Source organism: Leptodactylus fuscus, chromosome 3 (assembly GCF_031893055.1).
Source record: "Leptodactylus fuscus isolate aLepFus1 chromosome 3, aLepFus1.hap2, whole genome shotgun sequence".
Lineage (NCBI taxonomy): Eukaryota > Metazoa > Chordata > Amphibia > Anura > Leptodactylidae > Leptodactylus > Leptodactylus fuscus.
Window position 1 is genome coordinate 54,402,873 of NC_134267.1, and position 22,332 is coordinate 54,425,204.

Below are 22,332 nucleotides of genomic sequence, written 5' to 3' on the forward strand. Positions count from 1 at the left end.
GCCATCAGTGATAAGGCCTACTATAGCAGATAAGTGGGGATCTACGCACTAGGTCACCCTATAGCCAGCTTTACAGCAAAATGGGTTGTTCAAAGCAGGCAACCCCTTTAACTGTTCAACAGGTAAAAAAAACACAACCTAAAAATCATTCACTGACCCAAGATCATAGGAATTCGTCTTGTGGCCATGGGAATTGGGAGCTGTGTTTATTTTGGTATGCAGATATTCACAGCTGTGTAATGGAGTACATGTAGTATTCACACACACGGGGTCCCTTAAAGGAGTTGGTCACTTTCAGATCAATATTGACAGACTAATGTTATTGTTTGTATAATGAAGAGTTGTACAATTTTCCAATATACTTTCTGTTGCAATTCCTCACAGTTTTCTAGATCTCTGCTTGTTGTCATTTACTGTATATTCTGGAGTCTCCTAGATCTCAAAGTATAATAGGTGGAGGCCCAGGGGAGATGTAAAAAATAAAATAAATTCATACTCACTGTCTGATACATCTTTTAGGCCTCCTCTCATTGTCCATCACTCTCCTGGTAATGTCTGTTTGTTCTGTTTTGTAGAAAAACAAACAATATGGAATATTTAGGTGAAACCTGGCTTGTTGCAAGCTGGTTCACCCTACTCTAGTCACAGAGTAAAGCTGCAACAAATGAATGGGGCTGAGCAGGAATACCAAGTCCAACCTCTAGGCAATATACGACACTGGGCTTGGTATTCAGAGATGAAACTGCAGTACTCACCTGCATGTTACGGTCTCTTCCAAGAGCTGATTGGTGGGGGTCCTGGGAGTTGGACCTCTACCGATAAGATATTAAAGAGGATCCTAAGGACAGAGCATTACAAGTTCAGTCCTGGAAAAGACCTAAAATCTTGTTTTAAATTAATATTAATTTATGCAATTGTGCTTTAGAAAGTACTGCAGATCATAACAGTGCAAAGCTAGAACTTGTACATAACGTAGTAGCTGAATTGTAATTTACCTCAGAAAGGTATCTCACCATTATGAACCTTTGTGGCTTTGATCAAATGCATGGAAGTAACTCGTGTTCATGGAGATAGTTTGTTATATAACAGATGTTATCAGACACAAAACTGACTTCATAGGAAATGTTTACTATACGGGAGGGAAAAAAGGCTGGAGGAGCTGAAATAAGAGAATAGGGAGCAAAAATAAGAGAATGAGGAGCAAAAATAAGAGAATGAGGAGCCGAAATAAGAGAATGAGTAGCAAAAATAAGAGAATAAGGAGCAGAAATAAGAGAATGAAAAGCAGAAATAAGAGAATAAGGAGCAGAAATAAGAGAATAAGGAGCAGAAATAAGAGAATAAGGAGCAGAAATAAGAGAATGAAGAGCCGAAATAAGAGAATGAGGAGCAGAAATAAGAGCATGAAGAACAGAAATAAGAGAATAAGGAGCAGAAATAAGAGAATGAGGAGCAGAAATAAGAGAATGAGGAGCCGAAATAAGAGAATGAAGAACACAAATAAGAGAATGAGGAGCAGAAATAAGAGAATGAGGAGCAGAAATCCTATTAATATTATAAAGGTGAAAGTTTGTGGGTTTGTGTGTTTGGATGTTTGGATGTTTGTTCCTCAATCACAGCCAAACAGCTGAATGGATTTTGGGGAAATTTCTCACACACACACACATATTTGTCAGGAAAAGGTAGTAGGCTACTTAAAATGTGGGTCACTCACCCCAAATCGCCACCGTGACCCTCCAAAGACCCCTCCGGGCTCAGCTGTAGAAGCTGGCATTCTGCCAGCGCTAGTCTGTCCACGCACCTCCTATTGGTGCATGGCAGGCTGTGGGCGGGCTATAGAGCCAGGGCTGCGGCACCATAGGTTGGGAGATGAATGTGGGCGTGCCGATTGAGCAGGGACACCGTGAACAAGATGGCAGCAGCCCACATCGTCCTGGAGCTGCAGCTATCCAAGGCCACCTGCACACATTGCGGACGGAGGAGGCTGCTGCACCCGACACTCCACATACAGGTCAGTGCAGCGGGGGAAGGGGGTGTCCCGGGGAGGGGGTGTCCCGGGGAAAGGTGTCCCGGGGGGGAGGGAGGTGTCCCCAGGATCAACCACGTTCCCCAGCTCCATGTCCCCCTCCTACATCCTACGAAGTCGCGGGTAACTGCTAGTAAGAGAATAAATAGCAGAAATAAGAGAATGAACAGCAGAAATAAGAGAATGAGGAGAAGTAAGAAAATGAGGAGCTGTACAGTCACAGTATTAAGCAATAGTATATAGCTTCCTTTATAAAGCAGACATTGAAGTGGACCTTTCACCCTTTCCACCAACTCCAACTCTATGTGTCATTTAATGAATTTTTTTCCTAGCCCCTAAAATTTCTGATAAAATATTCACTTTCAGGACCCAATATGCTAATTTGAGTCTCTACAGTCAAGAGGGTGGTCCTGGGCTGGAACAGACAGCCTTCCCAATTGAGAGTGGAGAGCATAATTTACATATTGGATGCTGAAACTAATAGAATTGTTTATGAGGAACGAGGGGCTTTAAGGGCTAAAATTGCAAATGCACCAGAATCAGTGAGTGCCGCCTATTGAAGGATGCAAAGAGGTGGAGTTGGTGGTGAAAGAGTCTCTTTAAAGGGATCAGTGGTGTAACTACTGGGGTAGCTGAGGTAGAAGCTGCCACAGGGCCTGGGACACTTTTTCTTAATAGGCCAGGATCGGTAAGTGACACCGCGGGCCCCACAAACACTATTATTATACTCGGGGGTCATTTCAGACCCCCGAGTATAATGATCGGAGTCTGGGAGAGGTAAGGGAACATAAAAAACACAGTCACTTAACTCTCTGCGCTCCAGACAGGCTTCAGGCCTAGTTGTGTGATGTCCCTGACATCACATGACCGGGGCCTGCGTTCCAGGTCTTGTGAGGTCCGGATGTCATTGAAGATGGCCGACATCACCGAGGACTGCAGAGGAGACGGGGATAGGTAAGTGACAGTGATTTTTATGTTTGTATTCCCCCTCAGTCTTCAATTATTACACTCTGGGGTCTGAAAAGACCCCAGAGTATAATAATTGTTCATGGGTGTCCACAGTGGGGAATAATACTGTGTGCAGGGGCCACTGTGGAGGATAATACTGTGTGCAGGGGCCACAATGGGGCATAATACTGTGTGCATGGGGCACTATGGGGCATAATACTGTGTACTCGGGCCACTATGGGGCATAATACTGTGTACTCGGGCCACTATGGGACATAATAGAGTGCACAGGAATTCGGGGGGAGATATATCGGTCGGTCGAGGTCTTCAGTGTCGGTCAGAGGGGGGGCCATGTCATAAAGTTCGCCACGAGGCCCCGCCATTCTTAGATACGCCACTGAAAGGAATTGTTTGTTATTAGAAAAAAAAAACGTCAACTTTCCAAGCTAGTTTCTAGCCTTTTTGTCATATTGCAGACTACCCTAATCTAAGTACATAGGACTGAGCTGGGTTGCTGCATCTGGAAAAAAGTTGACTGTTTGTTATCCTGGATAATTTTTTGGACTTTTTTTTCTTCCCATGCCAGTAACCAGGAAACCAAAATCTTTGGTCACCTCTGAAGCTGAAGACATTAGATGCATATGTGATAACAGTGCTGGTTCAGTGCTACAATGTGCAGCCCTATAAAGGATTTAACTTCACCACTTTGGTCCATGTCATCGGAGCCAATGGTTTTTTGCCTTACTCGTCACACAGACATACAGTATTCTGTATCTAGCTACTGATCTGGACTATGGTGGATCCAAGGCTAAGGCTCTGCCACTTGGTGGTTATTAAAAATGTTAAAAACATTTTTACAGTTTTTAGTTTACCCTAAAGTTCTTCTTTAGTTCAGACACAATAATATATTTTGTGCATTATCTGTTTCCTTTACCATTTAAAAAGCTGTTGAAATGTATTATTCAAGAAACGGTATCTTATACTGTATTTCCATATAGGTCAACTCTTTTATTAAAGGGGTTATCCAGTTTCCAACATTGATGGCCTATTCTTAGGATAGGTCATCAATATTACATCTGTCTGGTTCCAACAAACGGGACCCCCACAGGTCAGCAGTAGTGAGAGAGTGCTGCTCAAACTGTAGTGGCGAGTGTAGGTACTGCAACGCTGTCCCATTGAAATCTATGCACCTACCCTCACTGCCACAGTTTGTATGGCGATTGACTGAAGACTATTGCACGCATTTCCAGCATCTGCCACTACAGGAGAAAAGTGGTACTACACATTGTCACCTGATTAAATGAAGTGAGGACCATACAATACACTGGGTCCTCCAAGACAGAATTTGATTTTTGCTCTTTGCTTAATAGAGGGGGACCCCAATAAATTATTGGGATCAGTCAATGGCTCTAGCATAAAAAAAACTCCTATATACTAAAGTCTCTGTCCTTACTGAAATTTTCATTTTCAATTTTTTTGACATTGCTATCACTCCAATTCCCATAGCAGTTCCAAAAACTCCGAAACAGAAAAGTGGACAGATCTTATGCTAAAGTTTTTCTTATAAAACGTATATATAAAAAAAAGACCATTGTGTGAATGTTGCCTTACTTATCATTAAATGTAATCTCTGTTTATGTTTGTCTTTTATGTCTTAGAAGAAAACACTGAGCATTGACTGAAGAGAAATGTGATAGAAATCTGCCCATAATTACCTTAACAGAAAAGCGATATTTCTTGTAGAAGTGAGAATTAAAATGTATCTGAGGATTAGAGTGATAGGGAGGCAGTATCCTGCCATCTGTCATCTGCAGTTTTCAATCTGGATGAGAAAAGTGATGATGGTGACACATGGCAGTGCGGAAAATAAAGAAGCACGGCAATAGCGGCTTAAAGATAAGAGTACAACACTCCAGTTTGAGGCTTCTGTTGGGCATTTACATGTTTTTGTATTTTAACACTATAACATCATTATAGCTAGTAAAATCTATGTAATTGGAGGTTCGTAATACTGTTTATGGTGTGTTTTGGGTAAGGGGGCACGTGGGTTGGGTGCACAAGGTGAATCATAATAATAATGGTGCTGGCTAAAGGGCTTTCAGCTCCAGAATGTTTGGAGGGCTAAAAATACTATAAATACCATGAAAATTGAATGAGGGGAGTGGGAGGATGATAGGCAGTCATGGTAATAAGGGAGCTTGGGTAGATTAGGGTATATGATTGTTACCTATTCTATACTTACCTGCAAATTCCATCCTTTTCATCTCCAAGTTTTCTGTATAAAGAGTGAAACACCTGATGCTTGGTCACATGACTGACTCTGCTCTTCTCTATGGACCTGCAGCCAGAATATCGCTAAACGGATGACATTGCATAGAGCAGGGGAGGCGGCAATGGTAATAATCTGGGATACAGAGGACCTGGTTATATGTCAGTAATAAAGCTTATCCAGCACAGGGATTTCTTCTAATACATAACAGAATTAAAACTGGGATCATACCATTAAAAGAGTAAATGTGTCCCCTTCATACACCTCTGAGCTAATCTCCCACTACTTCCCCACATGTAACCTCCGATCCTTACAACACGTCCGTCTTCTTGCTGCGCTAATGTGCTCTTCCTATAACTGCCTCCAAGACTTCTCATGTGTAACCCACAATTGCAACCAACAGGACCATGAAGAGCCACCTCTATAGAATACCTTACAACACACAGTAAACCTGCAGCCATTTGAGGAACTTTTACTTTGACCTATTGTCTCCACCTACCTTGCCTAATAAATTGTAATTCTGCGGGGCAGGTATCAGGTTAGTCACCTTGTTTATTGTATTTGTACTATTATTATTTTGCTTAGAGCGGGTTCACACCTGCACCCGATCCCCGTTTTGCAGGTTTCCATTTCCTGCCCGAGAAACTAAACAGGAGACAGAAATCAGCAGGCAGTTTTCAAACCCATTCATTTGAATGGGTTTGCAAGGGTCCGCTGGTGAGTGTCTTCTGCTCTCCATGGCAAAACCGGTTTTTTTTTAACTGGATACAAAGTCGGACATGCAGGACTTTGTGTCCAGTTAAAAAAAATGGTTTCACCGCAGAGAGCACAAGACGCTCATGAGACACTGAATGCTGGATACCGTCTTCTGCCAACAGAAAACGGAAACCTGCAATACGGAGATCGGGCGCTGGTGTGAACCCGCCCTAACTTGTATAGCGCCATCATATCCCGCAGCACTTTTCAGACATTGTCCGTCACTGTCCCATATAGGGCTCACAATCCATATCAGGATGTCTTTGGAGTATGGGAGGAAACCAGAGTACCTGGAGAAACCCCGCACAAACACGGAGAGAACATACAAATACCTTGCAGATGTTTTCCTTGGTCAGATTCAAACCTGGGACTCCAGCAAGACGCCACCGTACTGTCCTGTATGTAGACCCCTCACAAATATACAGCAACATAGAATTAATGATGCTATATAAATAAATAAATAAATAAATAACAGTAATGTTACTACTTTATACTGTATGTTTACTCAACAGTGTACACTACAATGTAATTTTATCATATTTTCATATAATGTGGTTAGACTCAGTTTCCTAAATGTGACCAAATACATTATGTTGGATGAAACTGTAGATATTGGCAGGATGGGAGCACCATCACATGTACTATATGTCAGTCACCAGACTCTCCTGTGAAGGCAAATGTCAGGGGAAAGAAAGTCCTAGTATTTTGGACTTCTGCATGTCTTTGCTCCAACGGGCAAATAAGCCACTGACAGGTGACTAATTCTCTTCTTACATTTGGAACTACATGCGCACAGAGTAGAGTATGCATGTTTATGAGGAAATATGATGAGCTAGATGTCAGCAGAACAAGAATTTAGCCAACAACTATCTAAAATATATGGGCGGCTTTATTTATTTATTTTTATTATAAAAAAAAAATAAATTCCAGTATAAGGGAGCAGTCACACGATGCCGTGAATAAATGCACAGCCGCAAACTAGCGCGGCGCATACGCTCCCCGCTCCCATTGAAATGAATGGGAGCGTGTACGGCACGCAAAGGGTCACGCGGCGTACACGTGCCAAATCTCGCGGGACGTTACGCCGTGTGAATGCTCCCTAACCCTGATTTATTCATTCAAATCTCTGCTCGTTCTGAGCTTAATTGCCAAGTGGGTGGAGCTACTCAATGACTGATTGCTATCCTTGTGTACACACACATGTCATACGGTCAATCACTGAGTAGGAACACCCACTTGACTACTAAGCTCAGCTAGAGCAAAGATTAATAAAATCCAAGTTTTCCCTAAATCTATTCAATCTGCTTGTCCTTCTCTTTGTAGCATCCCAGTGCAAGCACTGGTAAAGAATGACGTAATTGTGTTCCTAGACCATTGTCACATTAAGCATTTTGCACTTGCTGCTATGAGAGCATGTATTCCCAACAAACAGAACTAATAGGGGCCTTGTTCAGGACCGAAACAGTCTAAGGCAAGGACTGAGCAAAGTGAATCAGTTTCGACACAGTATTAGGAATTTGGGAATAGACGTCAGGTAATATTTGCATGTACAATGGTTGTACAGTCAGACCTCAGAATGAACATTACTGGTGGTCCCTAGGTACCCCAGTCTGACACTGTGAGGGTAATTATTAGATGGACCTTATAGCTATGACCTTGACTGTTAGGTCTCCCTTTTACACCATGGCCAGGGAATTGCAGACACCTGAATTTAAAAGAAGGAGGACACTGACTGACCCAGCAAGAATCATCATCTGACTGCACTAAAAGTTGAAGTTCCTAAAGAACTGTTCCTCTGTTGTAAAGATAAAGATTTGCTACTTACTTGCTCTTCTGTAAGTAAAAATTGTAGATGTTTGTTTTCCACACCGCTCTAGTCTTAATCTTATACTCACCACCAATGGCACTCCAGCCACCATCAAGTTTAGGGAGTCTTACCATTAGGACATGTCTTGGGAGATAATACAACCACCCAGGGGCGTAACTATCAAGGTAGCAGCGGGGTAACTATCAAAGTATCCCTGGCTGTAGCCGCTACCGCTGCATTTTTTTGCTTGTTTTGTTTAAATAGGTTGTTACTGGCTGAAGTAACTCCAGCCGATAGCGGGCCCTATTTACTTACCTCTCCTAGCTCCAAGCAGGCTTCAGGCCTACTTGTGTGACATCCCTGACGTCACATGGCCGGGCCCTGCGTCCTTATGCGTCATAATGCAGGCCCAAGCAAAGTGATGTCCCATACGTTGTTGAAGATGGCCGACATCAGCAGGGACCACACTGGAGCCAGTAATAGGAAAGTAAAAGTGTTTTTTATGTTTGTACCTTCCCCTGGATCTCTTATTTTATACTTGGGAGGTCCCACTAGGGAAAATAATACTCGGTGCAGGAGCCACTAGGGGAAATAATACTGTGTGCAGGGACCACTATGGGCATAATAGTACGTGCAGGAATGCAGGGGATTTGGTTGGTCGGGTTCTTCGGCATTGGTCGGGGGGGGGGGGGGGGTGCCTATGTCAAAACTTCCCCACAGGGCCCTGCCATTCCTAGATATGCCACTGAAACCACCATTATAACATTGCCACTGTGACTACAGCTACTATTACTCCCAAACTCTACAGGTACGCTAAATCTCTGCCACACTGCCTTCAAATATAATACACGTCTACATGTCAGGTTCTCTTTAAACCCCTCGTTTTGACCCAGATGGAAACAAATGCATAAAAGCACCATACAGTGAACTGTATCCTCTAAGCTTAATGCATATTTCTGGCATCAGTATGACTCAGTTAATAAGTGTTTGGACACATCTAAACAGATAAGTCTATTCTGTTGTTCTGCTGAATAGGACAAAAGTCACCCGCAATGTGTTTCCAAAAAGACTTCAAAAAGCCAATTTAATTTCCCATTCTCTATAGAGTGATGCTGTCAGCTTTCCATCTTGTATGAAAATAGCAACAATGATATATTTCATTAACAGTAAGATAAATGTTAGATTTTTTGCTGGAGATTAAACATCGTGTAATTGGGGATGCTTTTGAACCTTTGGCTCGGGATCCAGGAATGCTGCAAATTTCATTAAAGAATGCAAACAGCATATATTTATAAACACAATTGAAATGAAAACATGAAATTGCTAAATCACTTGACTCTGATCACCTCACTTAGATAGAACTGATATGTAGAAAATAAAATGTTCAGCTAATTTACTTTTAATACTGTGTGATTATATCTGAATCTTCACAATAACACGCACTGCAAACGAGAGGAAACAGATGCTGCAAATGGAATGAAAAGACGCAATTGTGATACGTTTCGTATATAGTAGTGTGTTAAGAATCTTCATTTATTTTCTTTTACAATTCCACTAAATTTATTCTTTAAGATGATTATAACCATCCGGTTGTCCTTCAAAGATGAATGTCGGGAGTTTGATTGACTTTTCAAGTTCAAGGGAAATATTCCACAATGCATGAAATCATTTAACCCTTCCTTTTTGAAGGCTCGTTGCTTTCTGTCTATGCGCCTTTTCTGTTATACAAAGTAATATTCTAATTACATTTTTGTCTGGGAATTCATAATTAGAAATCACACAGAATTGTGTGCCGGGTAATTTAGTTACATTCTATGCCCAACCGGTGACATTCTCATAGGACAGGTGTTTGCCACTGCAATGTGGAATATGGCTGAAAACTCAGTAAGGTTCATTGTTTATCAAATATTTTACATTTATTTTTTTTAAAGATCACAAGATTATATTCATGGAGACGGTATTTAAACATCATAGTAGCTAAGGTCTCAATTAACGCCTTTTATTCATGCCTCACAATGGTATAGTCACATACACAATGACAGAGAGAAATAGATATATGATTAGATAGATAGATAGATAGATAGATAGATAGATAGATAGATAGATAGATAGATAGATAGATAGAATGATAATGATAGATAGATAGAGTTAGATAGATAGATCATAATGATTGAGATAGATAGATAGATAGATAGATAGATAGATAGATAGATAGATAGGAGATAGATAGATAGATAGATAGATAGATAGATAAATAGATAGATAGATAGATAGATAGATAGATAGATAGATAGATAGATAGATAGATAGATAGAGTAACACATATAGAGGCCAATAATACATAATCAGGTATGGGACCTAAGTAAGAATAACAAAAAAAAACAAAAAGCATACCCTAAATAGGTATCAAACATTAATTTTTATTAGTATCCAAAGTAAAATCAATCATTAGAACACACATAATTAACATATTACATAAAACATATAAATAACAAGGGAAACCATTAGGTTTAAAGTGCAAACAAGCCAAAATGATGTAGATAGGGATACAATGTTAGGCAAAATACATATAGTCTTGGGTGAGGTGCATATAATAGATGAATAACCCAGATGATGAGTACTCTAAGTGCTGGCCGATGTAGCAGTGTCCGATGTAGCAGTCCGATGCAGCAGAGCTGAGTGTGTAGCATCAGACACTACTACATCGGAGATGAAGCAGAGCTGGGACTGTGCTCTGCTTGGCTGCATCTCCAAAGTAGTTGAGCTGAGCGCACGGCCCGATGTAGCAGTGCTGGCTGATATAGCAGTGTCCGATGTAGCAGTCTGATGCAGCAGAGCTGAGTGTGTAGCAGGTTCAGCTCTGCTTCATCTCAGCAAAGGAATGCATTGACCAGCGTTGATTGGCCGAATACCGTACTTCTGTATGGCATTCAGCCAATCAACGCTGGTCAATGCATTCCTATGGGAAAAAGTCAGCTCGCGCATATTGCAAACTGACAGGGATCCCGACATAATACAGTGACTTGGGCATGTTAGATGCCCCCAGACATGCTTCCACTGCTGTCCCAGTTGCATTCCAGGGTGTTGGCATAATTTCCTGGGGTGTCATAGTGGACATGGTGATCCTCTTGAGTCGAATGATCGGATCCCCCGAAGCGAATCATTTTCCCCCATAGACTATAATGGGGTTTGATAGTCGTTTGAATAGTCGAATGTTGAGCGGCTATTCGAAATGAATATCGAATATCGAACATTTTACTGTTCGCTCATCTCTCTTAATTATGTGTGTCCTTATGATTGATTTTACTTTGGATATTAATGTAATGTCCTGGTACTGCTCGTCCAATTCCCTTTAATAGTCCTTGCAGACCGAGATGGTATGGACATTTGCATATAAGGTAAAGAGGTTCCTCCCCCTTCACTCCTTCTATATACAGTATTTACCATTGTTTCTATTTCACCATAGCCAGCACACATAGGGGTCTATTAATGCGCCATCTTGTGGATGTTTTGTGAACTACACCTGCCTATACTTGCCATTGTAATTTGAGTTGCCAGTGTAAAGGAATGTCCAGTATGATCAGGTGACCTTCAGGACCAATCAAGCTCCCTTGACTGGCCTGGAGGAGGAGGAGTTACAGCCCCCTCTAGGGGGGTTGGGGACCTTTTGTCTTAGTCTTTTGTGTGGAGCTAGCAGCACATGGGGAGCTGAAAATGGCAGCCAAGTCTCAGAGCACTCCAAACAGAGATGTCTTTTCCTCTGTCCTCAAGATCCTTCTCATAGAGCATTTTCCTCTGAAGCTCCAAGCCTACAAGCACTAAAGTTTACGGACCTGCTTATCCATACATCTGGGACTTCTACACGTATCTCTCTATTCAAGTAAGTCTTTGGGACAAATCTATATTTAAGAAGCCCATAGCTAGTCTGGCAGAATTTGAGGGTTTCCCGCTATCGACACCCCTATTTGCTCTCCTACATACGTGTACCCAGTTTGTTGAGGACTAACCCCCTGGATACAGGCCATCTTTACAAGTATATACAAGTTTAACTACCCAAGCAACTACTAATTAAACTATCCAAAGTATTCCTGCTCCAAGCTCCATCACCTGCTTAATTGGGCACTACCTACAAAGATCGCTGTATTGTATGTGAAGAATTACTCCATATGTACATTTGTATTACCTTGTCCTGCTAGTAAAAGAGCAACGACTAACCCCGAGACTTGGTTGTCTGTTGTCATTGTCAGATATCACGTGGAGGTGGGTAGTCGGGGACATCAAAAAGGAGATTTTGTGCACATTTGGGACCCAGGGACCCCCTGAATCCGGCCACATCTGATATTACCCGTGATACCAGCCCTGGCCCTCCTGAGTGTTACACTAATAAAAATTTATGTTTTATACCTATATAGGGTATGGTTGTTAGAGATAGAGATAGAGATAGATAGATAGATAGATAGATAGATAGATAGATAGCAGGAAAGTAACAAAGAATATAATATGAACAGAATAGAATAGATAAATGATAGACAGATACACAAAAAAAGACATAACTAATGTGGACATAAAGTTGGCCATAAACTAAGTATAAGAATAAGTATATAAAATCAGAAACAGTATCATTAGTATCATGACCAGTGTTCACAGCAATAAAAGCAACAAAGCCTAATACAGTCCCTTTTATCTTGGGCTTTCCATGAACATCCTAGTTAGTGTAATTCACCATGTAAGAAAGTGCATATAAAGAGGGGCTTTCACCAGGTCTGATAGGTGCCATCACCCAAGCATATTGATGTTTTGTTTATCCAAATCCATTCAGTCTTTTCAAAGATATAAGCCTTTTTAGTGTTGATGCAAATAGGGGTATACTAGCCAAGTGGGCTGTAACACTACAATTTCTCTTGGGCCAGGGTCTCTATGTGCTGTATGTGATGCAGTGTTACTGCCCATTTGCCTTGTATAGCCTAATTAGAACAAACACAAAAAAAGACATATCTGTGGAATGGCTGGAATTATTTTAAATAAACAAAACTAACATCAGATTATGTCTGCATTGGGATTTTCAAATCCTTTTCATACTCCATATCTAGACATAGGCTATATTTCCTAATAATGGTCCTCATAATCAATGGTTGTGACCAACGCAACAGATAGAAGCCATTGTAGATATTCATTAAATTTCACTAAAATAAAACATTAGTCCAGAATTAAAGACAATTAGGTCTCATGTACATGATTTAGCGGATTTTACAATTCTTAAGAAATGGATCCATTGTCTGTTCTTGGAGTCCATTGGTCATCATCATGTCATCCACACCGATGCATTATAGCCATAAAACTGTTCCCTAATGCATCTCTCTGCATCTCTATTCATGGATCCACAAATAAAAATTGAAAGTCAGAAATGATGTCCCAACCCCTTGAAAAGGTCGCATGATCACCCCCATTTTTGTCTTGAATTTTTGCTTTGTTCAGAGCTGTGTTAAATTTCTTTGATGATCTGGCTCTGATTTATGGAATCTGCAAAGATGTTCTTTGATCCTATGGCTGTCGTTCTTCTTGATTGGCTTCTCTTTCAGTGAACAAACATCAATGCTAGAACAAGAACTGAAAATGAGGAGGAGGTATTGGATTTACCCTCTTGTCTTCCAATAGGATATGACCTAGGATAGGTCATTTCTACACCCTCTACCCCAACCTGTGGCAGCACCTGAGAGGTTTCACAGCTACTGCTGCATGGTCATCCCTACACTGAAAAGCGGTGTCCTCCGCTTTTCAGTGAATTCTTTTATATAGAGCACACATATTTTCTCCCTGTGAAATATGGTCATCCCTACCTTTGATCATATACTGTTGGACTTGGTTTTAATCATCTTGCCTCAGGTTCTAGGACACATGCAATGGTACATTAGTCCTGAAAAACGACTCAATATCACTCTCAGGTAAGAACACATAATATCCCCTTTGCCGATTTCCACCCTGTCACCCTGATACAGCTAGCAGAACTGTAAATGCCCCCTTTGCCTATTACCATCATGTTACCCTGGTAAAATTGTCTTTTTTAACATATTTCTGACAACAGAGAGCCATGGTCCATGTCAGAAGACAGGCTATAAGTTGGCAAGGGATTTTATGACTCTACACAGTTTCCCAACTCTGTAGTTGTGCTGGATGGAAAACATGTTCGAAATTGAAATTGCCTCACTCCAGGTCTCTATAAGCAGTTTTTATCATTGGCCTACTAGTTGATCATTGTGTTTATTGGTGTCTATAGAATCTCTGCTGAGGCTGGCATCTTCAGGGCTTACAGAGTGGCAAAATGGCTTCAGCCCCACGAACTTGCCCTTCCAGAATGAAGACAAAGGTCCAGCACCAATTGTCATTGTCAAGATTCAGATTTTCCCCCGATGTGTTTCATCCAGTTTCTATGGATGGTTTAGATGACCAGAGGTGTTTCTTTAACTGCCACCGCACGAGAGGGAAATGGTACAGTATGGTAAGTGCAAGATGGTATGTTAAGATTCCCAGTAGCAAGTAAAGGATGTTACAGGCTTCTTTCCAGATGGATCCAGATAATATAACACTGGCTACAACAAGCTACTATTAACCTCCATAATTTACCTACAGTCATGATTCAGCATTTGACAGTGACCCAAATCAGTACATGCCAACGTCTGCCATCGTCTGGACCAGACCCAGAATAGAAGACCTGGAGCGGCAGAACTACTTTCTGACATTATCACAAGTAACTTGTTTGTGGTGGACAGCTGTATGTCCTGTTTTGGTACTGGACTATTGTCTTTCCAGCCTGGTTACTTAGTTTAGTTGTTCTGGTTTACTTAGTTTAGTTAATGTAGGGACTTGCAAGTGAATGAGGACCCTTGATAGGAGTTTGAATTACCAACCAATACCACATTATGTGTACTGAGGACTACCCAGTACAAGTATGTAGGAAAAACCTGTTTAAAAAATTTCAGTTCTTTAAAAATAAGTAGAAAATTGTGATTATCTGCTCTTTTCTATGTTTTGCATGCAGATACCTTCACAGGCATACAACATACAGCACATAATAATAATAATAATAATAATAATAATTATTATTATTATTATTATTATTATTATTATTATTATTACAATTAGTATTATTATTATTTATATAGCACTATTAATTCCATGGTGCTTTACTTTTGACGATTTACTCATGTATACATGCCATCTGTTTTGCAGGTGGGGAAGTGGGGTTAGCATGAGCTGGAAAACCCAATGCCCCGGACTTAATTTGGGACTCTTCTTAGTCTTCAGTTTCATCCTCCAGATTGTCCTTTGTTCTATGGTGTGAAATAAAGACAATTCTTTAAATTTGCTTAATTACACTGAAGTATTACACTAAATTCCACATATTGTAAATTTTAAAATAAATATATATTCTTTAATCCTGCAGTTTTCCACCTTATCTGCGTCTCCATTAGAACAGCCCCTTTTATAGCATTAGTCCCTATCAGACCATCCCAGCAGCTCTGCCATGCTAGGGGATTGTATGATCACTACATAGTGCACACTGTACACTATATACAGTAGACTACAAAAGAGAACACTGGGGCAGTTAATAGCCCCCCTGTCTTTTCTTTGGGTCCTTAGCTGTCTCTGATTTAAGGAACTGTAATCCTATTATGTATATTTACATTGACATGTAAGTCAGTCCAGCCGTAGACATATTTTGCTTAGTTGTTATTGTGTTAATACAATGTCATAGGGCAGAGGTCAGCACTGTTATAAAACTACAACTCTCAGCATCAGAGACATAAGGTGAAGCTCCAGGACCTCAAAGCAAAACCTGTAAGGGGTCCTACCTTCCTTGTGCAATGGCATAGTTGGTATAGTGTTATATTGGCAGAAGACCCTTTGGGGGTCCAGGCCTGGTAGCAACTGCTATCACTGCACCATCTATAGCTATGACACTACCCAGCATGCTGAAGTCACTTCAATGGGCATTTCAAGAAAAGCTGAGGAAGTGTATATAGTGGGAGTTTTACAACAGCTGGAGTGCCGGAGGTTTCTAACCCCTGCCATAGGGCATACAACAGTTCCTTTCTGTTACATTGCTAAGGGATCCAACATAAAAAGTCTTTAATTTGAAAATTGAGATACTGAAAGATCCCAATAAACTTCTTTGAGTCCCATATTCTGGTTGCATACACATAAAGATTGACCAGTCCGATAATATGGTTTTGTACAAGAAGTTTAAAGGGTTTTCCAGGGACTATTTAAATTCTTATTTCCCCAAAAAAATTGTAAATGGACCAAACCTTAGTTTTCCAGGCTGGATCCGACTCTGAGTCACCTGATTGGAACCAGGACCCAGCATCTGAATCGATCTACTTCCTCCCTCCTATCCTGTATTCACAAGTAGAGATGAGCGAGTACTGTTCGGATCAGTCGATCCGAACAGCACGCTCCATAGAAATGAATGGATGCACCTGGTACTTCCACTTTGACGGCGGCCGGCCGCTTAACCCCCCGCGTGTCGGCTACGTCCAGTCATTTCAATGCGAGCGTGCTGTTCGGATTGGCTGATCCGAACAGTACTCTCTCATCTCTATTCACAAGTAGTTATTATGTGGACTGGCCAACTAGATCATTGTAACATTTGGGACCATCAATACACCAGCATAGAGCTAGGGTTTAAGGCCCCAAACCTCAGTATCATAGCACCCCTCACCACCATCATCCTTAGGATTCTTCTACTTCACAGCTTTAGCACAAGTAGTTTACCATGGCAGATCTAGACCTGAGTTGCCCCTTCCGACTTCCTTGATGCATTAGCAGGCTGTTTTACATACCCATAAAAAAATTATCTCTGAACTTTATTAGTTTGTGGTCACAAATGTATGTTCATACTTGTAGTAAAGGCCCCTTCACATCTATAATATTGGTTTGAGAAGCATTTGACTTTCCTTTAATGCAGTTCATAAATAAAAAGAATACAGTTCTCAATGGGAATCAATGATTTTTGCTTGATAATGCTGCTTCTTCAATGTACACAGGTTGTTGTATTGACACTGATCATCATAAAGTCAATTAAAGTTCCACTATACAGAGCCAGCTTCATAGAAGATGTATTATGGTATAGGTAAGAGTGTATTACTTATCACTTTCATATAGCAGTAATCACACACAGCAGTATTGATGCATTTTTTCCGTCAGAAGTTACACTGAAAAGACAGGTTTGAATATCATCCTTATGCCCTATATCCTACTAATATGTGAAAGTATGTGTGTTTGGATGTTTGTGTGTTTAGCTGTTTGGATGTTTGTTCCTCAATCACGCAAAAAACACTCAACCGATTTGGCTCAAATTTTCTACAAACATAGTTCCTAGGCAGGATTGAACGATAGGCTACTTTTCATCACAATCGCAGACATTCGTTTTTGCCAGGACCCCACAAAACCACAACTCATACCACCAGTTCTGCAATCCCACACACTTTAGCATAGCAAGCCACAAACTCCCTATTGCCCTCTCGGGCCTAGCTCCTAACCCCAGGCAGGGGAGGAGGCCGGGGTTGCGGGGGTGGGTGCAAAGGGATCAGGGGGGGGGGGTTGGAAAAGGGACGCAATGACACCTAGACGGGCAAACGGATTTGGCTGAAATTGCGCACATACATACCTTGGGTCCCGGATTGAATGATAGGTTACATGGAATTCCTGTACACCAGCGCAATTCACTCCCGTGACCAATTCTTTTCACTTTTGAATTCGCTGCAGAACCTGGGACGCTGTAGGACCTGGGATGATGTCATCCCAGCCCCATCAGCAGCTCACCTGGATGGGTGCCGCTTCTCTACGTGGGCGGAGCTATCGGCCGGCCAGTGTCCACAAGAACATGGCGGCTCTCAGAGGTCCAGAGCGTCCTGAACCAGCGCCCGTACCCTGGGGCAGCAAAAAGTGCGTACGCTGCCCTGCCTCTGCGGGCTTACCACAGGACCGCAGTGTTCTGCCGCGGCCGGGCAGGGGGTCGCCTGCGCCGCGGTCTGGAACGCCGGTTCGGCCAGCTGTCCCCTGGCGGCTGCGGCCTCTGGACTCTGCATGTCCGTCGGGGATGTCGCCGATGTCTGCTCAGGGCTATCTACAGTGTCATTTGGCCGCGGGAGAATGGTTGTGATGACAGGCGAGTTAGGGGACTTTGAGAAGGGAGAGGGGTGGGGTGTTGGGAGTGAGGAGGTTGCCGGTCCAGTGGGGGACAGGGCCGCCACAGCGCCCACAGATGGAATGGGGGCACATGGCTTGCCGTGGGAGGGGGGCCCCTCATAGGCACCCCTGTAACATCGGTGCACGGGGAGCCCGGGGTTTGGTGAGGCCGTGGGCACAGGTTGGTGGGGGGAAAGATGACACAGGGTCTAGGGGGGGAAAGAGGTCACTGAGTAGGTAAGATAGGGAAGGGAGCATGGGGTGGTGGGAAAAAGGGGGCACGGGGTGGGTAACACGGGGGAAGGGGGCATGGGGTTGGGGGGGAAGGGGACACGGGGCTAGGGGGGAAAAGGTGCACGGGGTAGGAGAAAGAAGAGAGCACATGAGAGAGTGGGTAGGAAAAAACGGGGGAGATGAGGAAAAGGGAGTTGCTGTGGACACAAGGCAAAGGAAAAACCCTACGCGGCGCTACAGGTGGGTCGCGTAGGGGGCCAGGGTTCCGCGGACGAAGTCGCGGGTACTGCTAGTAGCTATATACTTATTAGGTAAGTTCTACTTCTATAAAAGTTAGTATGAAGCAGCTAATCTGCTCAACGTAATTTTTCATATTTGTAAATCTGGAATTTATCATCATTAGCAATAACTGTTAATATTAATAGAGATGAGCGAACAGTGAACTTTTCGAGATTCGATATTCGTTTCAAGTAGAGCCTCAATATTCAACTACTCGATCGAATATCGAATCGAATTATAGTCTATAGGAAAAAATGCTCGTTTCAGGGGAAACCACTATTCGACTAAAGGAGAGTCACCAAGTCCATGAATAGCAGGAGGAGAGTGCTTAGGAGGAGCGCTGTGCAGTTAAAGCACACAGCCCCCATTATAGTCTATGGGGTCTGTGCACTTTAACTGCACAGTGCTTGCAGTTGCGCTGATCAAAAGTAAGCTCCCTCGTAAACCGCAAGCTGCCAGTTCTCCCGACTAGCAAAGACAAGGCTGTGGCATATCAACGCTGGTTCTGCAGCAGGCTCATCCTTGCTAGTCAGAGGAGCTGGCAGCTTGCTGTTACGAGGGAGCTTACTTTTTCTCATAGGAATGAATTAACCTGCTTTGATTGGCCAGTGTACAGCATTCGGCCAATCAACGCTGGTTCTGCCAGAGGCTCGTCTGTGAGGAGGCGGAGTCTAAGTTCGGACCACAATGGAGACTGCTGTGGTCCAATGTTAGACTCCGCCTCCTCACAGACGAGCCTCTGGCAGAACCAGCATTGATTGGCTGAATGCTGTACACTGGCCAATCAACACAGGTCAATTCCTATGAGAAAAAGTCAGCTCCCTCGTAACAGCAAGCTGCCAGCTCTCCCAACTAGCAAGGATGAGCCTGCTGCAGAACCGGCGTTGATTTGCCGAATGCTATACACTGTATAGCATTCAGCCAATCAACACTCGTTCTGAAATGAATATTTACTGCGAATAGCTAGTAGTATTCGGTCAAGAACGAATATTTTGAATACCGTAGTATTCGATCGAATACCTACTCGATCAAATACTACTTGCTCATCTCTAAATATTAATAACAATTGAGTTTAGCCAAAGGAAATGATCGGTCAGAAAACAAATCAATACAAATGCACAATACTTTCCACTATACAAATGTATAGTGAATCTATAGAATATCTGGAAGTCCTAGGCTTACAGTCCTACGAAAAAGTTTGGGCACCCCTATTAATCTTAATCATTTTTAGTTCTAAATATTTTGGTATTTGCAACAGCCATTTCAGTTTGATATATCTAATAACTGATGGACACAGTAATATTTCAGGATTGAAATGAGGTTTATTGTACTAACAGAAAATGTGCAATATGCATTAAACCAAAATTTGACCGGTGCAAAAGTATGGGCACCTCAGCAGAAAAGTGACATTAATATTTAGTAGATCCTCCTTTTGCAAAGATAACAGCCTCTAGTCGCTTCCTGTAGTTTTTAATCAGTTCCTGGATCCTGGATAAAGGTATTTTGGACAAACAATTCAAGTTCAGTTAAGTTTGATGGTCGCCGAGCATGGACAGCCCGCTTCAAATCATCCCACAGATGTTCAATGATATTCAGGTCTGGGGACTGGGATGGTCATTCCAGAACATTGTAATTGTTCCTCTGCATGAATGCCTGAGTTGATTTGGAGCAGTGTTTTGGATCATTGTCTTGCTGAAATATCCATCCCTGGTGTAACTTCAACTTCGTCACTGATTCTTGAACATTATTCTCAAGAATCTGCTGATACTGAGTGGAATCCATGCGACCCTCAACTTTACCAAGATTCCCAGTGCCGGCATTGGCTACACAGCCCCAAAGCATGATGGAACCTCCACCAAATTTTACAGTGGGTAGCATGTGTTTTTCTTGGAATGCTGTTTCTTTTTGGACGCCATGCATAATGCCTTTTTTTATAACCAAACAACTCAATCTTTGTTTCCAAAATGAAGTTGGCGTCTCCAAATGTGCTTTTGCATACCTCAGGCGACTCTGTTTGTGGCGTGCTTGCAGAAACGGCTTCTTTCTCATCACTCTCCCATACAGCTTCTCCTTGTGCAAAGTGCGCTGTATTGCTGACTGATGCACAGTGACACCATCTGCAGCAAGATGATGCTGCAGCTCTTTGGAGGTGGTCTGTGGATTGTCCTTGACTGTTCTCACCATTCTTCTTCTCTGCCTTTCTGATATTTTTCTTGGCCTGCCACTTATGGGCTTAACAAGAACTGTCCCTGTGGTCTTCCATTTCCTTACTATGTTCCTCACAGTGGAAACTGACAGGTTAAATCTCTGAGACAACGTTTTGTATCCTTCCCCTGAACAACTATGTTGAACAATCTTTGTTTTCAGATCATTTGAGAGCGGGCTGTCCATGTTCGGCGACCATCAAACTTAACTGAACTTGAATTGTTTTGTAAAGGGGAATGGTCCAAAATCCCTTCATCCAGGATCCAGGAACTGATTAAAAGCTACAGGAAGCAACTAGAGGCTGTTATCTTTGCAAAAGGAGGATGTACTAAATATTAATGTCACTTTTCTTTTGAGGTGCCCATATTTTTGCACCAGTCAAATATTGGTTTAATGCATATTGCGCATTTTCTGTTAGTACAATAAACCTCATTTCAATCCTGAAATATTACTGTGTCCATCAGTTATTAGTTATATCAAACTGAAATGGCTGTTGCAAACACCAAAATATTTAGAACTAAAAATGATTAAGATTATTAGGGGTGCCCAAACTTTTTCATAGGACTGTAAATCTGCCTCTCTACACAAGAAACAAACTGACATTCCTTGTCATATTATCACAAATGAACAATTATTCACTTAGTTAAGATATTCAATTAAAGTCACACAATAGCATTGGAAAATCTAGTAGAGAACAAGTTGGGTCATTGACTCTTCTTATACAGGCAATTTAAGCATGTCGAGAATATTGAAGAGAGGGGGAAACTCAGATCACTTAAATCAAGTGTATAATGCATTTTATAAGTGTCTAGGAAAGTAAAGTGCTACTAAGTTCTATAGAGAATTAAATACTTGAAGAAAAGCCTGGCTATGGACTATGCTTAAAGGGGTTGTCTCATGTGGATGGCTTTGGAGGGGGGATCTCATTCATAAGCTGGAGTATAGCCGCTAACAATACCCAAACATGAATTACAATAATAGGCCACTTGTGTCAATGGCCAGAACAGAATATTTCATTTCTCTTGTAACTGCCAAGATTTGTAACACTGAATAGTTTCTGTATATGATATCATCAGACTGAAGGGGTTTCTGAAACTGGACCCATCTTCAATATACAAAGCGGTTGTCATGATGAGTCTCTGGACTATTGGACGTTCTGAGATGCATCTCACTTCTTTGGGAAGTAGTATTTCATATATTTATTTAAAGAAAACAGTATTTTTTTGTACGTGTTAGCCAGTGGGTATGAAATATAAAAAAACTAAAAATTTGAGAGTCTTCAGTAGTTGATACTTTTTTAAGGGCTAACTAATAATGATGACAGATTACAACGTTTCGAAGCTCTCGGCTTCTTCTTCAGGTATATAGATGCATCCTTCAGAAATTGTTTTTAACTATACCTGAGGAAAAGGCCTAGAGCCTTGAAAGCTTGTAATCTGTCATCATTATTAGTTAGCCATTAAAAAAGGTATGAACTACTGAAGAAACTAAAAATTTTTATTTTTTTATATTTATTTAGAAAGTTTTATTTCTCTTAAATCCACTTGTATCCATACTAGCAAGCTTAACTTTTGTTGTTAAGACCTTAAAGGGATTCTACCATTAAAATCACATTTTTTC